The 13,371-nt window shown below is 35.1% G+C and overlaps 1 non-coding gene across 1 annotated transcript; it reads right to left on the bottom strand.

Annotated features, from left to right (window-relative positions):
- Nucleotides 1-267: 267 nt before the first annotated feature.
- Nucleotides 268-371, bottom strand: LOC113185299 (U6 spliceosomal RNA). The gene has a single exon (XR_003301112.2). It is a non-coding gene; the product is annotated as a U6 spliceosomal RNA (small nuclear RNA).
- Between the last annotated feature and the right edge of the window lie 13,000 nt (nt 372-13,371).

Here is a 13,371-nt window from a genome sequence, read left to right as displayed (position 1 = left end):
GTATGGTTTAAGGTCTGGTATTGTGATGCCTCCTGCTTCACTCTTATTGCTAACGATTGCTTTGGTTATTCTGGGTCTCTTATTTTTCCAAATAAATTTCATGGTTGATTTTTCTATTTCTACAAGGAATGACATCGGGGTTTTAATTGGAATCACATTGAATCTGTTTAGCACTTTGGGTAGTATGGCCATTTTGACAATATTAATTTTGCCCATCCAAGAGCATGGGAGATTTTTCCATCTTCTAATATTTTCTTCCCTCATGGCAGAAATATGGAACGTTTCATGAATTTGTGTGTCATCCTTGCACAGGGGCTATGCTAATCTCTGTATGGTTCCAATTTTAGTATATGTGCTGAGGAAGCGAGCACCATTTGAAGTTATTTTTTTTTTACAGGACCTGTAGAGTAAAGGTTGAGGGTGGTATATTTTCCATGTATCCACATCCAATTGTTCCAATGCCATGTGGAAAAAATATCTTTTCTGCATAGAGTCATCTTGGGAGCTTTGTCAAAATTAATTGGTTTATATATGAGTAGGTTGATTTTTAGACTTCACACTCTTCCTTTGATCTGTATGTCTATTCTTATGCCAATACTACAGCATCTTCAATACTCTAGCTTTATAGTATGTCCTGATATCATATAACATTAAATTACAATTTTTTTGTTTTCCCAAACAGTATTTGCCTTTCTAGTTTCTCTGCATTTCTATACAAATCAGTTAAAATTTGGATTAGAATTATACTGAATCTGCAGATCAATTTGGGGAGATTTGCCAACAATATCATGTTTTCCAAACTGTGAACATGACATATTTCTAGATTTAATTAGATTTGCTTTAATTTTTCTGAATATCATTTTGTAGTCTTTGCATGAGTCTTTCACAATCTTTGTGAGATAAATTCTTAAGTATTTCACATATTTAATGCTATTGTAAATATTATTTTTAAATTTCAAGTTCCACATTTGTTATTACTTGTACGTAGCAATTGACACATACATTTTGTGATATCACTAAGCTTACTTAATTTTTTTTGGCAAACTTATTTAGATTTTCCATATAGGCAATCATGTTATTTATTAAAAGACAGTTTCTTTACTCTTCTTTTTGTGTGGTTTTGTTTCTTTTGCTTTTCAGGTTGTTAGGTCAGGATCTCCAGCACAAGTTCAAGTAGGAGAGTTGACAGCACATGTCAATGTCTTTCCAGACCTATTGTTGAATTCAGATTGCTATTTCTTTATGAAAGAATTTTACATTTATGTTCAAAAGGCATATTAGTATTTCTTTTAATACTTTTGGTTTTGGTTTCAGGGTAATACTGGCCTTAAAAGATGAGTTGAGAACTGTTCCCTCCTATATGTTCTGAATGACCTTAGATAGGATGGGTACTATTACCTCACTAGTGAAGCCCCCATGGCTTGGCATTTTCTCTGTGGAAAGATTTTTAATTATAATTAATTTCTCTAATAGAGTTATGCCTATTCAGATTTTTCTGTTTCTTCTTATAGTAGTTTTAGTAGTACAAGTTTTTCAAGGAATTTGTCTATATTATCTAAGTTCTTTATTGCTCAATGTTTTGTGAAATTCTCCCTTATTATCTTTTTAATGTATGTAGGGCTGTGGTGATATTCCCGGTTTTCTTTCCGATACTACTGTATGTGTTCTCTCTTTCTTCTTTCAAGAACCTAGCAAGAGTTTCATAAATTTTATTATTATTTTTCAAATAGGCATTTTTTTGTTGTTATTTCATTGATTTTTTTCCATTTTGTTTTTTTGTCTTTAGTATATATTTCCTTTATGTGTGTGTGTGTGTGTGTGTGTGGTTTTAATTGTTCTTTTTATTAGGTAGGAGGCAAAAACTTTATCTTGAATCCTTTTTTCTGTTTTATAAATTTAAAGCTATGGGTTTCCCTCTAATCACACAATCCATTCAATTACTCAGTCCTTCCAATTTCTATCTCTTAAGTAGATGTCAAGTGTGTGGGCATATCTCCAGCTCCATCATTACCACCCTAGAAAAATAAACAAAAAAATTACTCACAGCTCTCCCTCTTGTGGTGACTGAGGGATTTTGTGAATGCTTTATTTTGACACATGACATGATGGTCATTGATGAAGGGAAAGGAAAATGATGGAAGAGGCTGATTCGTTTTTAACTATCTTGATCCAGAATTAACAATGGTTATTTTTCTCACTATGCCTTGGCCTAAACTAATCACCAGGTCCCAATCTAACTGCAAAGGAGTGTGGTAAGTATGAGAGAAAATGTATTTGTTGAGCCCCAGAACTATTAATACAAACACCCTTTTATAGATGGAACAACAATATCTTAGTTGGTGAGTATCTAGGCTCTTATTTCTTTTTTCAAATAATATTGCAATATAATTCCTTATGCACATAGGTATCTGGGAGGCTACAGGATGGTCATATAGATATTCTCTGTTTAAATCTGGAGGACAAAACTAGCACCAGTCAGTGTCTATATCAGGAGAAGAGATTGCCGCTTAGTATAAGGAAGAAAATTGTAATAATGCAAAGTACTGAAGGCCTAGATGAAGAAGTGTGTTTTTTATCATGGAGTGTATTTCAGTGCGGGTGTGAGGGTTTGATTCTCTCACAAAGAATAATATGCACAAATGGGAGAAAATTCAAGGATTTTATTATCTTTAGAACTTTATAAGATCAGTATATCTTCTTATGTCCTTGCAAAATGTGTTCTCTTAGCAACAAGAACAACTCAGAGTCAGGAGACATTAATTACTTTTGATAAGTTAATGAAAAACCTTGTATAATTCTATCACCTTAGATATAACCCAAAGAATACAGATTTTTCTTTTCTAAGCCCTTTAAGTTCTCCAGAGATTTTTTTCAACCCTCTGAGAAAGACAATATGTGATAAGGTTTTTTTTTCTCTCCTTCATTCAGTTCCAAGTATTATAGCATGAAGTGTGGGATTGAGTTCTTTGCTTATGAATTAGAGGAATGAAATCCACAGACACAAAGTTGAGAGCAAAGTAGCAGGACTTATTAGAGTAATAGAAAGAAATACAGCAAAGATCCTAAAGGCGAGGGGTCCCAAGAGTGGCTATTATCTAGGAGTTTCTATGGATCTAGGGTTAAAGGAGCTAACCCCTGACCCAATCCTGGGTAAGGCACTCGGTGTTCCCCAGCTTTTCAAGGGTTCTTTGGACCAAACAGGTTGCTGTGCCCCCTTTTCCTTTGCTTGGGTTCCAAGTATAAGACAGCAGATGTTTCACTGTCAGTGTATTCTGCTTACACAGGAGTCACCCTGACCTTGATGAGGCCTGACTTGTGTCTGTAGTTTCTCAGCCCTGCTGAATAGAAACCTGACCTTGAAGGAGTCCAACTTTCCTGCCCATTCATTTTAACCCTTTCTTCTGCCTCAGTATTTCTTACCATAACCAACAAAGCCTTTAAAAATAATTTGGGTTTACAATGCTTCAGATACCATTAAGCAGAAGTAACATCATAGACAAATGCTGGGGTAATCATTTCTTTGGAATTACTCCTTTATACATAGCCTCCAGAAATCAAGGATTATGGTGGACTATGCAGTCATATTTGTAACAAAAGAATCCATTTGATTGAAACAGGAATGACCATCAAAATCAATGGGAAACTGTCTGTTGATGTTGCTCAATGAAGTCAATTTGCTTTCTCAAGACTTTGCACTAAAGATGCAGAAATGCAGTTAGATGGCAGAAGGAACTAGAAATGAGAGATCATATGGACCTGGATTTGAAAGTAATGTGAGACAAGGGAGCCATTTACAGGCGTCTGTCTTGGGCAATGTAACTAAAGAACTTGACTAGCAAGGAAAGTGGAGCTGTGGTGTGGAAAGGAGCAGAAAGAGTGTCTGGGATCCCAGACAGAGACAGAGGAGCAGCTTCAGAGCTTGTTTATTTTATTTTATTTTTGTTTCTTTTTTTTTTCCAACTCCAAGTCTCATGTGAAGGTGGAAATGAATTCCTTTTTATGGAGGTATGCACTATTCAATAAATTTGAAGTTTATGTTTGATTCCTTTTTTAAAGTTACCTTTTATTTTGAAATAATTTGAGGTTTATATAAATGTTGCCAACACAGTATAGAGAATTCCTCCATCTCCCTCATCCCATCCCTCCATTATCGATGTGCAAGTTTCCATGCAACTTTTGTCAAAACTAAGAAAGCAACATCGTATTAAGGAAATGCCACACTTTATCTGGATTCCACCAGTTTTTCTATTAATGTCCTCTTTCTGCTTCAGGATCCCAATCCAAGATCCACTACAGACATTATAGTTACTTGCCACTTTTTCATCTTTTTTGGTCTGTGACAGTCTCAAGCTTTTCTTATTTTTATGACCTTGACCATATTTTGTAGATTATCTCCCACAGATTATCAGATTATTTTGTTTGATGTTCTCATGATTAGACTGAGACTCAGTTTGGGAGAAGACCACAAAAGTAAAGTGCAATCTTCAGGATTAATGCATCTGATATCTATATAACATCACTGGTGACATGAACCTTTATCACCTGGATTATGCTTTTTCTGAATCTCAATGTTAATCTCTCAAAGAATCCCCTCAAAAGCCTGGAGGATCAAGATAAGAAACAAAAACTAGGATCCATTTCCAAATATGTCCAGAAAAATATGTTCTCCCAAAGCTGCCAGGATACATGCAAAACAAAGCTTTTTTTTTTAATCTCATATTTTAGCCTTTTTGATGTATCCCAGAATATTCTTAAAAAGAGAAAGGCTGCTCTTATTAACAGGAGTGTATAAGATTCTTGCTGTGCGGTGGTGCGGAAGTCACAGAATGCTAAGCTCTGAACTGAGCACCACCTTGTAACAGGTTTCTCCACTATGGAGTTACTATTTTTCTCTTTTCCTATACTATTCTTTGGAAGTGAGTCACTAAGTATAGGCCACTGTATTAATCAGGATTGCCCAGAGAAGCAGACAGACAGACACACACACACCATTTATTATAAGTCATAGGCTCACATGTTTATGGAGGCTGGTAAGTCTCAAGATCTACAGGGTAGTGAGCAAAAAGGAGATGCAGGGAACCATGGTGAAGGCTGGCAGCTCAAGACCCGGGTACAGAGGACATTTCAGTTTGAGTCTAAAGGTAGGAAAAAAACCAAAGTCATAGTGCAAGCAGGAAGAGCTCTTTCCTACTCCACCATGAGCTTTCTCCTACTCAGGGAAGTGTGGATTTGCTGTTCTGTTAGGCCTCCTCTGATTGGATGAGGCCATTAGGGAGAACAAACTGTTTTACTCAGCGTACAGATTCAAATGTTGATCTCACACAAAAACATCCTCACAGAAACATCCAAAATAACATTTGAATAAACATTTAGACATCCAGTAGCCCAGCTGGCCCGTAAAATTAATCATCACACCCATCCCAAGGTCAAGCTCTACCTTCTGGAGGGGAGAATCCACAAATGTTATTTGGAATTCTTCCATTAGAAAGATTTGTTCTTTACCCCAATAGTAGCTCTTTATCCTTCACAACCGAACAAATATATTCTAAACTAGGACCAAAAGTGACGAAGAGGATGAATATTCCTTCAGTATGACTTTATTTTATTTATTTTTTTTGGTACCAGGAATTAAACGTGGGGGTGCTTAACCACTAACTGACATCTCTGGCCCTTTTTATTTTTTATTCAGAGACAGGGTCTCCCTGAGTGGCTTAGGGCCTTGCTAAATTGCTGATACTGGCTTTGAACTTGCAATCCTCTTGCCTTAGTCTCCTGAGCTGCTGCCGATTTTAATTTAAATTGAAGCAACACGCTTTGTCATGTCTCTTGGGATGGACTGTGGGTAAGCCAGGCCTCCCACTGTGGTACTTAGATTCCCTCCAAAGCTTTGTAGGTTCACTGCGTGCCTACCAGGTGCCTGGATCATGCTTGTTCTTGAGAATATGATGTTCAGAAGATGTCTTTGCATTCAAAGAATTTATAAGCAAAGCCACAGTTAGGAAATGTGGGTTGAATCCCATTTCACTGCTTTCTCTGATCTTAGGCAGGTTTGTTAAAAATTCAGCCTCCTCATTTGTCCAACAGAATATAATAATAGTAAGAATAGAATGGCCTGTCCACAGGTTTTTATGGTAACTAAATAAAATAATGCTTGTGAAGTAGAAGGCAGTTTTCACATTGCTGCATAAATCCTAGTTTTACTTTCAGTAACAACTTATTGATATAAGCAAGAATAGATGTTATTATCCCTAACATTTATAGCTCTAGAAATTAAAATCCAAAATGATTAAATTCCTTGTGTGACTCACACAGTCTGTTACAAGGTGGTGCTCAGTTCAGAGCTTGGCATTCTGTGACTTCCGCACCACCGCACAGCAAGAATCTTATACACTCCTGTTTATAAGAGCAGCCTTTCTCTTTTTAAGAATATTCTGGGATACATCAAAAAGGCTAAAATATGAGATTAAAAAAAAAGGTTTGTTTTGCATGTATCCTGGCAGCTTTGGGAGAACATATTTTTCTGGACATATTTGGAAATGGATCCTAGTTTTTGTTTCTTATCCTGATCCTCCAGGCTTTTGAGGGGATTCTTTGAGAGATTAACATTGAGATTCAGAAAAACATAATGTCATTTTATTTTTCAAATCCTTAGGGTGTTGAGAGTTTTTGGTCTTATTTTCCAGCCTGCCTTTTCATTGTAGCTATTATTTTTGGATGTATAATATTCATAATTCATTTCGTTGAACAAGAGGCTTCATTTAATGTCAATAAATATGTATGACTATTGGAAGGAAAAGAGAAAACATCCAAGCTGTGAGTGCTGGCAAGGATTATAGGGCTGGGTTTAGTAAAATAGCATGCAGGAATTATGTCATTGACCTCCTCTACAAAAACCCCATGATTGAGGAGAAAATGGGGATCGTCTTCTGCTGAAATTCATTAAGGAAACATTTTCAAAAGCATATTGGAAACAGATGATAAAATTAAAAGGACACAGTTTATTTTATTTGGAAAATCATATTCCCGTATGGGAGATCTAGGTAAACAAACTTCAGAATTTGGACTCTGTTCAAGATTCCCTGACTCTTTGGGTGGCTTAAAAATGATTTAAATTCACCATCCTTGTGAATTAGAATAATGATAGTTCATGACCATGTCCTTGGCACCCAGGTATAATTATATTAATGGTAGTGTTTATTGCGTGATTGCTATGTGTCAAACATATCCTTAGCACTTTTCTAAGTGTGACTGTGTACTCGGATGAATGTGCTCCATTATTCTGTCTGTTTCGTAGATGAGGTCTTTTCCTCTGAACCAGAATTTGTGACAGTAGGGATTGAATCCTCATAGTAACAGTTTCCCAATCTTAGCATAGACTCTGGATCATAGCAGGAAAATTCATAAACCTGATTTAAACTGTGCTTTAGGAACTCATGATGTCTAGGATAAAAATGTGGAAAAAGATGAGATTATTTCAATTGTGTAGACAAAATCAAATAATGTAAAGGTGAGAGAGAAGACATGGCATATAAATAATTAGTATGTGATTAAAGATTTTAACTAAAAGCAACATTATAAGCAATCACTATCAGAATTATTTAAGATGTTGATGGGTTAAAAAATGTGTATCCATTAATCCAAGTTCTGTTGAGGGTTGAAGCTTCAAACAGAGAATGAAGAAAAAAACGTGGTAAACAGCAGATGATATAAACTGCATCAAGATATTTTGGGCATGCATCCTATTGGAAACACAGACTGCTCCTATGGCACACATTACTAATCAATAACAGAACTTCCTCGAGAGCATGGATCTGACCTGGAAATCCTCCTCAATTCAATGCTGCTGGTGCTCACAAACAACAATTAGAGTAAGCACACGTTGAAAACTGTCACTCCTGGCTTATTGTAATGGACTCTTCAAGCCTCAATGTAGTCGAGAGAGATCATTGCATGTGGAGGGTGATATTCTTAAAAATATATTTTATTGGAAATGTATTTTGAAATATACTTTTGTGGTAGCTTTTAATTTATTTTTATATAATTTTAATCTTACAGAAAAGTTGTGAATATTGCACAAAGAATATCTTTATGTACTTTGCTGAGATTCACCAGTGGTATACATTTGTCTCCATTTGCTTTTTTGTTTTGTCTATCCTTTATAACAATCTGTGTGCTTGCCTTTCTACTACATACATATGTAACCGTTTTTCTGAAATATTTACTTTTTTCAACATGCTTTTTTACTCAAGGCCTTATTGTTATTAAAATTTAAAAATGTATCTAGGGTAAAATTGAAAAATTGGAGATTTGAAATTTAGTCATGTTCTGTGCATAAATTATTTATTGATTTATGTTGCTGTTGAGTAGTAATATGCTATACAGACATTACAGTTTGTTTATTAACTCTTTGATAAACATTGAAATTGCCATTTCAATTTTTGACAACAATGAATAGAGTTGCTATAAACACTCATATACAGATTTTTAATTTTTTATTTGTTCTTTTTAGATATACATGACAATAGAGTGTATTTTGACATGTTATACATACGTGGAATATAACTTATTATAACTTATTCTAATAGAATCCAATTCTTGTGTTTGTACATGATGTGGAGTGTTTCTGGTCCTGTATTCATATATGAACAAAGAAAAGTTCTGTCTGATTCATTTTACTGTCTTTCCTATTCCCATCCTCCCTCCCTTCCCTTCATTTCCTTTTGTCTAATCCAATGAACTTTTATTCTCCTCTCCCCTCCCCTTATAGTATGTTAGTATCCACATGTCAGAGTGAACACTTGGCCTTTGCTTTATTTGGGACTGGCTTATTTCATTTAGCATAATAGTCTCCAGTTCTGTCCATTTACTGGCAAATGCCATAATTACATTCTTCTTTATGGTAAATAATATTCCATTGTGTGTGTGTGTGTGTGTGTGTGTGTGTGTGTGTATCTCACATTTTCTTTATCCATTATTCTGTTGAAGGGCCCATAGGTTGGTTCCATAGCTTGGCTATTGGGAATTGAGCTGCTGTAAACATTGATGTGGCTGTGTCACTGTAGTATGCTGATTTTAATTTCTTTGAGTATAAACTGAGGAGTAGGTTGCCGGGTCAAATGGTGGTTTCATTCCAAATTTTCTGAGGAATCACCGTATCACATACAACTTTTTATATGACAGTAACTCTGTGTTTCTCCAGTATAAATAACTAGGGGTGGGGTTATGGGATCATATGGTTAGCATATACTTAAATTTATAAAAAACTACTAAACTATGTCCCAAAGCAGATTACCCTTTTACATAATCACTGGCATTTTGAGAGTTCCAGTTGTTCTGCATCATTGCCAGCATTTGATATTGTCAGCTTTCAAAATAATTTCAGCCCTTCTAATAAGTGTATAGTAGTACACATTGTGGTTTTAATTTGTGTTTTCCAAACAGTGAGTGATGTTAAGCAATTTTTTTTCATGTTTGTCATCTATATATTATCTTTAATAAAAATGTTAATTCAAATCCTTTACTTATATATAAATTGTATTGTTCATTTTCTTATTGATTATTAAGAGACTTTTTTCAATATTTAAGCCCTTTTGGATATGTGATTTGCAAATATATTATCTTAGCTTAAGCTATTAATTTTGATGAAGTCCAATTTATAAATTTTTTTCTTTTATGGATTGTGCTTTTGGTGTTATATTTAAGAATGCTTTGCCAAATGCAAACTGTGAAGGTTTTGTCTTGTTTTCTTCTGAAAGTTTTATGATTCTAACTGTGAACCCATGAACCATTTTCAGTCAATTTTTGTATAACATGTAATTAGGTTAATATGCTTTTTATCTGAACATCAAATTATTTCAAAACTCCTAGCTGAGAAAACTGCCCTTGCTCCATTGAATTACTATATCTTTTGTTAAAAATAATTAGTCACATTTGTGTGGATCTGTTTTTGGATTTTTAAATTACTTTCCATTGATTTATGTATCTAAACATTACAGTTTTGTTTAAATGTGTATTGTGAATCATCCAAGTTTATTTTTCTTTTTAAATAATTGTTCTGGCTATTCTATCTCCTTTATATTCCCATAAATTTTTAGATTCATTTTATCTGTATCAACAAAAATTCTGCTGTGACTTAATTGGAATCTCATTAAGTCTGTAAACAAACTTAAGGAGAAATGACATGTTAATTATACTGAGTCTTTCAACCCGTAAATGTGGTTTGTCTTTCTAGGTCTCTAGGTCTTCTTTGATTTATTCATAAGCATGTCTACTCCTATCATTTCTCTTCTGTCTGGAAAACTTTGGTAATTTTTAAGAGCAGTTCTGATGCTGGTGTTTTCTCCCAGTCTTTCTTCATCTGGGAATGTCTTTATTTTGCCTACCTTCCTGAAGAATATTTTGAGTGGAAATAGAATTCTAAGTTGAAAGCTATTTTCTTCCAGCAGTTTAAAAGTGTTTCACTACCTTTCTACTCATGTTTTCTGATGAGAAACATGAAATCTTGAGAACCATCATTCCCTTTTGTATCATGTATCATTTTTTTTCCTCTGTTTTCAGGATATTTCTTGTTGTCTTTGGCCTTCAATCATTTATGGTATTATCTGGGTGTAGATTTCTTTGAATTTATTCTCTTTGGGCGTTATTAAGCCTTTTGAAAATGCAAGTCCATGCCTTTTGTCAACTTAGGGAATTTTTACCAGTTTATTTCTTCAAGTTTATTTCCTTATAATTCTCCTTTCTCCCCTTGGAACTCCAGTGACACAAAAGTGAGACCTATAATATTGACCTGTAGGTCTTTTAGCCTCAAGTTAAAAAAAAAAAAAACTTTTAAAATCTTTAATGTTTTGATGGGATAAATTTATTGATCTATCTTCATTTAGTGAGTCATTTTGGATGTTATGTTATGAGACTCCAGGTCTTGACAAATCCTATGGAAATTTTTTTTTGTTTGTTGATTCGGCAGGAAATTGACAAGTTAAGGTTTAGGTTACAAGTTGCTACTCCGCCTTCTGTTGATTATGGTTACAATGTCCTGTGTGTGAGATTCAGTGACCAGTCTGGGACTTGGACTATGGTCCATCCTATAGATCGGTTCTCAATGCCTTCTGTCTGTGATTTTCTCTGCCATACTTTCCTGCCATGATGTTCCTGCTTCTTCTTGGGTCCAAAACAACGGAGCCAGAAGACCCATGGACTGAATCTGTGAAATCATAGACCAAAATAAATCATAGACCAAAATAAATAACCACACTAGTAATGATCAAAATCAAGAAACTTGACATTTTCAGAATACTATATGACTTGCAGTCCATTTGACCAATTGTTTCAGTGAGTCTCTCTGTAGTTATTCTTTTCCCTGCTCAAGATCCAATCAAGGATATGTATTGTGTGTAGTTGTCATGTCTGTTTAGTCTTTTTTCATATGGTGCAGTTCCTTAACATTACCTTTATCTTTCATGACCTTGACATTTAAAAAGTATAGTATTTTTTAAGTATATTATTTTCTAGAAAATAATCATTTTTTAAAAAATATTCTTCTATTTGTGTCTAGTGTCTCCTAATGATTAGATTCAGGTTATGTATTTTTGGTAGAAATATCACATATGAGATGTTGTGGTCTTCTCAAGATTGCACAACACGGGGTACATGGTGTCTGTTTGTCTATTACTGGGGATATTATCTTTGATCATTTTGCTGAAATGTTGCTTAACAGCTTTCTCTATTATTAAGTACTATTTTTCTGGTTTCTTAATGGCTGAAGTTTGGCTATTATGAGGAAAACCCTAGGCTATTGCTGTCCAATAGAATGCTTTGTTGGAATGTTCAGTTCTGCACTGTTCTTTAAGATAGCCATTGGCACTTGTGACTCTCAAACAGTTGAAATGAGGCTACTGTGACTGAGGAAATTCAAGGGGTACAATTTGAATTGAAAAATTTTATAGAACACTCTGTTCCAGCATTTCCTGAAGATTGAAAGGACAATGGATTCATTTTTACCTTGGTTGCTCAAAATGCTCTGAGAAAAAAGAACTCCATGGTCAAGTCAGTTAGGGATGAATTCATAGGGCATACCTTGGGATGCACAGTACCATATGCTGCTATCATGGGATCTCTACATCTTTGGTTTTTAATTTTGTCTAGTTCAAGGTATAGGTGAAATTATTACCCAATTGCTCTTAGTTTGTGTAAATGACTTACTAATCAGCACACACAACTTGTGGTGGTACTGGGATTTATACTTATATTAGTGAGCTGACCTTCAAAACTGAGGTATTTATGGTACACTAGAAATAGTAATGGAGAAGCCAGGAGAGGGGGGGTGCATGCCTGTAGTCCCAGTGGCTCACTAGGCTGAGGCAGGAAGATTGCAAGTTCAAAGCCAACCTCAGCACCGTTGAGGTGCTAAGCAACTCAGTGAGATCCTGGGGCTGGGGATTTGGCTCAATGGTTGAGTTCAATCTCCTGTACCGCCACACACATAGTAATGAAGAAAAGAGTGCTGAAGTTCAGGTTGCCTCATGAGGCTTTGTCTCAGGTTGATACATGCAAGAGTTCTTTGCAAACATGTTACTCAGACTGAGGATTGCTTTTTACCAATGCAATGCCAAGTATTTAGCATTCACAGAATGTGATTATTTCAGTCTTTCTAAAGGAATTAATATTAAAGGTTCTTGTCAACTTATAGCATAGCTATCTGAAGGTGTGTCCTACCCCCATCCCTTCTTTCTCTTTTTTTTTCCCTATTTGAATGGAAGGATTCCAAGCATAGAGTACTGTCTTATATCTTACTCAAAGTCTTTCAGAGAAAGTATTCTCATACAAAAAGAATCCAAAAATCACACACACATTTAATTACTAAAGGGGATACGGCATGGTTAGAAAGTCTAAAAGAAGATGGGGAGAGAAAGAAGAATAATTTGTAGAGACAAAGATGTCTTAAGCCAGAGACTATAACTCACAGTTGGTTGATGTGAATTAGAAGGAGAGTAAGCTAGGTTCTTTCTCACTTACAGCTTTAGACCTCTGGGAAGCTCTTTGATGAGCCAGGGTTAGAGAAATTTCACTCCTATAACCATAACAATCATTTGACTGGCTTGTCCCAGTCATTGAGGCTGTGTTGGAAGAATTCTCAAGGAAAGGAACTTCATCTGGTTGATGAGTTCAGAATCCAGATAAGATCTTGAAAGTGGTCATTCATTGTTGTCTGAAGCTATAATTCTTGAAAAGTAATTGAGTTTAAAAGAAGAAATTTAGGGGAGAATGATTTCATCCTCCATAAAAGCAGACTGTATTTTTTTAAAGGTACCCAGTGGAAGTTGTGACCCAGAAATGCCCCAGTAAGACATTACAGATGACTGTTTCCATGTGCTA

Source organism: Urocitellus parryii, chromosome 5, assembly GCF_045843805.1.
Source record: "Urocitellus parryii isolate mUroPar1 chromosome 5, mUroPar1.hap1, whole genome shotgun sequence".
Lineage (NCBI taxonomy): Eukaryota > Metazoa > Chordata > Mammalia > Rodentia > Sciuridae > Urocitellus > Urocitellus parryii.
The sequence above is the reverse complement of the archived record's forward strand: the minus strand, read 5'-3'. Positions and strand labels throughout refer to the sequence as shown.